Here is a 4,458-nt window from a genome sequence, read left to right as displayed (position 1 = left end):
TTGTTTTGAGATATCTTTGCTCACTCCTCCTTACAGAAGTGAGCCAATTGAGGGAGGTTTGAGGGGTGTTTGGCATGAACTGCCCGCTTCAGGTCCTGCCACAGCATCTCAATTGGATTTAGGTCAGAATTTGACTCGGCCAACCAAAACACAAATCTTCTTTATCCTGAGCCATTTTCTGGTAGATTTGTTTGAATGCTTTGGATCATTGTCTTGTTGAGTCCCATTTTCAGCCCAACTTTAGCTCCTTGACTGATGGCTTGAAGTTCTGTTAAAAAATATCCTCTACCTCAAAGCTCATGGTTCCCTTAATGATGTGGAGTCTAGAGGAGGAAAAGCAGCCCCAGATCCTGACATTCCCACCACCATGCTTGACTGTTGGGATAAGGTTCTTTTGGTGGTAGGCAGTGTTGGGTTTTCGCCAAACATAGTGGATTTGATTGTGACCAAAAAGGTCAATTTTGGACACATCTGTCCAGAGAATGGACTTCCAGAAACCTTCAGACATGTTCAGATTGTCTCCGGAAAAGTTAAGAATGGCAGTTAGGTTATTTTTTGACAGCAGAGGCTTCTTCCTAGCAACCCTCCCTCGAATGCCATTTTGATTCAGTGTTCTTCTTATTGTTAATGCATGCACAGTTACCTGAGATGCAGCAAGGGAGGTCTGCAAATCTCTAAATATAATTTTTGGGTTGGTTTTTACCAGATTTGTTATTTTTCTTGTGGCTCTTGGGGATATTTTGAAAGGGTGTTCCAAGTTGCTGTCATGTTAAATGCTCTCCATTTGTAAATGATTTTCCTCACAGGGGATTAATGGAATTCAGTGTTTCCTCCAGGAATTTTGACAATGGTGGCGGGTGGCCGTGACCGCGCGCGCAGTGCGCGCGATTTTTCGCGTGCACGCGCATGAAACGCGCACGCGCGCTCAAAACATAATTTTTTTTTTAATTTTTTTTTTTTTATAATCACAGCCAAAACTAGAGGATGGCCAAAAAAATAAAATAATGAATATACAGAATATAAACTTGTGACTGACAGTCACATACACACACAAAGATCATCAGCTATAATATAATACGAAGTAGGCCTACATGAGCACAAAAGCGGCTAACGTTACTGATTAACTGTTTACTGTAGTGCAGAGAGATGGTAGTCGTAGGCGGCGTATCAAATGACAAAGCTAAACGTTTAATGAAGGACATGAACGATTGTCAACAACACACTCAAGCAGTAAATAGAACAGTCTAAACAACTTGGGTACTACGGACGGAACAATAGTCTCAACCTATAGTTCCGTGCGTGAATTATGTCAACCCACCACATTACAGAAGTAAAATCACAGTCAGATGGAGCATTCGGTAAACAGCTGAGTATCAGCTGAGTTAAAGAAAACAAACTCTTACCTTTGATGAGACCCACATGAGCCCTGTTTTCCCGTACTTCTCCCGTGTGTCTCTTATTGTCCAAATGTTCCCTGAATTTTAGCTGCATGTTTTTCCAGCATGTAATTCCGTTGTCAATAAAAAAATCGTCTCCCCTTCTTTTCCCCTTGACATTAATACTGTGTCGTTGCTAAAGTGACGGCACATAAGAATCGTTTTTTGACTTGCTAATGTCTGCTAACGTAGCACTTGAAACTGGCGCCGTTCTCTGGACTGCAGCTGCTCCCGCGTTAGCATTAGCATCCATCTTTTCTTCTCCCTTCTCACCGTCACGAGCTCAAATGACACTTGTCGGCCGATCTAACTCTTAACACTCACTTACAGGACTTCTGACACCATGTCGTGTTATTCTATTAAACATACACGTGAGTCCTTCTGTATTTCAATGTAAGTGTCTTTATTTTAACTCGCTCTGTAAGCTCTACAATACCGGTCTCTTGTTGTCTCGTCGTAACCTGCCCACCTGACCTGGGGGGTATTCCATCAACGTCGCTAAAGGAAAATCCTGGCTTATTTTTGATAACTCTCGCGAGACCTATCAGAATATGCCTGGATATTTGTAAGAACTCTCGCGAGATTTATCAGACTAAACCTGGATTTTCCCTTTAGCGATGTTGATGGAATACCCCCCGGATGTCACTACGGTGGCCTGTACACAATAACAATAATACCACAGTTCACATTTAGACCAATCAGGAGCCCTTGTGTCACGTCGTCAACTGAATGTCATTAATCTGATTTTGGATCAGCGGTTAGAGAGAGATGGGCGTGGATTTAGGTGCACTTTTAGTCAACATCCATTATAGCGCTGATCTAGGATCAGATATATTTTAATCAGCTAAAAAAATGTTTTTTTTTTTTTTGAGATTTTTTTTTTTTTTTTTTTGTGGACTGAATCAATTCGTGGCGGAGGAAATTCCATCGTGGCGGCCCGCCACCAATAAATGCATGTAGAGGAAACACTGGAATTCAAATCTTATATAGCCTTCGGCAGACTGAGGTGCTCTCACTAACCTCTTCCTAATGTCCTCTGAGATCTCCTTTCCTCTCGGCATGTTGTGTTTTGCATTCACCTGTATGGACACAAAACTGACCAGGTTTCTTATTTATCAGAGTCCCACCCAAACTCTTTTGTAAAGATCTCTCCTTCAACTGGTTCATTTGGTACCCAATTATTTACCCACTAGATTATACTTACTTGATTTAACCAAGGCAATTTGAGGTTCACTTATTTTTGCACCTGCACTTATTTCTTTAAAATGTTGTTTCTACTACACGCATGATTCCCTCTAAGCCAACATATGGAATTGGTAAATATAAACCTGTTATGTCAGATAAAAAGACTGGTTCTGATTAAATAAATGAATTTGATTATGAATGAAATAATGTCATAGTAAAAACAAAAAAAATCTATAGTTGCACAAGGGTGATGCTTGAAACATACTTTCAAGCATCACTGTATACAGATATTTGCCAAGAACCTTCCGATGATAACGATGTCTTCAAGGACTTGAAAACAAAAACGCTGTTTATGTAGACGTCATGTAATTGTACTGTACTTTCTTTTATTTCTAACACACAAGCCTGTCGTTTTGGTGTAATCAGTATGTCATTATGGTTTTACTAACATTGCTTTATTATTTCTTTCACACAGACAGTATCCCGTTGCATGTACAGTAACTTCAAATTATTCCCACTCCAAAATGGCACAACCCAGGAATGCCTCAGTAGAGCCTTGAACCTTCTGGCAAATAAAGACTCAACTACCACTCATAGAGTCAACTCCATAAAACATTGTCTTGTAAATCCTGCCAGAGGATCTCAACGGGATGAATATGATTAAGAAAGAGAGAGAGAGAAAGAGAGAGAGAGAGAGAGAGAGAGAGAGAGAGAGAGAGAGAGAGAGAGAGAGAGAGAGAGAGAGAGAGAGAGAGAGAGAGAGAGAGATGTAGAACCAGGAGAGATCGGGAGCACGGGGGAAGTGGAGGGAAGAAGAAGAGGGACAAATGCTGGTGTAGTGAGGGAGGGAGGGAGGGATAGGGAGAGAGGAAGGAAGACAGGGGTGTGTGTTGATGAACCTCAGAGATAGCGGAGGGATGTGGAGGTGTCTGACAGGTCAGGACAGAGCCGGACGCATCGGGCGTGTTTGGACCTGCTGGGCTGTTTCCCTTCATGTTACTGTTCATGGCTGTCACTTGCTCGTGTCATAGGTGGCACCTCTTACAGACTCAATTAATATTTGTGCTACCTTTGTTTCCTTCCTTGATAGCATGTCTCTGTGTCCATGAAATACTGACGCAGATATAATATAGAGTACATGATATGCAGTGTATATGATCACTGTAATTGATGTACAGCAAGAGTATAAAGCCGGTGTTGTGTCTGAATCTATCCCCAGCACTAATACTGCATAATCTCAATAAACAATCGTTCACAATGTTGTGTAATGTTAAACAACAACAACACCATAATGTGTGGGACGTAGATCCTAATGTTAATCTCACACATGTTTGATACATGTATTTACTGTAAAAGCCAGATGACCTCTGAGCTTTATTGTAATTACTGTTTTTCCAACGGGCGTGTGGATCCTTCTGTAACCTAAGCAGAGCCCATTCTCAGAGCTACTGGCCACATGCCCACTGCAATTCACAAGCTGTCGCCATTACATTACCATTATACACCTCCCCCCCACCTCGCTCGCTCTCTCTCTCTCTCTCTCTCTCTCTCTCTCTCTCTCTCTCTCTCTCTCTCTCTCTCTCTCTCTCTACCTTATTCAAGGACACTGAAGTCCTTGGCCCTCTTTTCTACAGTGAACCAGTGAATTGATGTTTGACTGGGAAAAGGGGATATATATACTATATATATATACTGTACAGTCCAAGACAGTACCAAGAGGTCTCAGGGTTAAGGGGTAGCGGTGCAGAGAAATAAGGTTAGAGCTCAGTGTATCATAGAAAACAGCCACACAATCCTCTGTATTACTCACTCAGGCACTCTCTCTCTCTCCCTCTCT

Source organism: Nansenia antarctica, assembly GCF_963989245.1.
Source record: "Nansenia antarctica genome assembly, chromosome: 9".
Taxonomy (NCBI): domain Eukaryota; kingdom Metazoa; phylum Chordata; class Actinopteri; order Argentiniformes; family Microstomatidae; genus Nansenia; species Nansenia antarctica.
Note: the sequence above shows the minus strand (reverse complement) of the source record.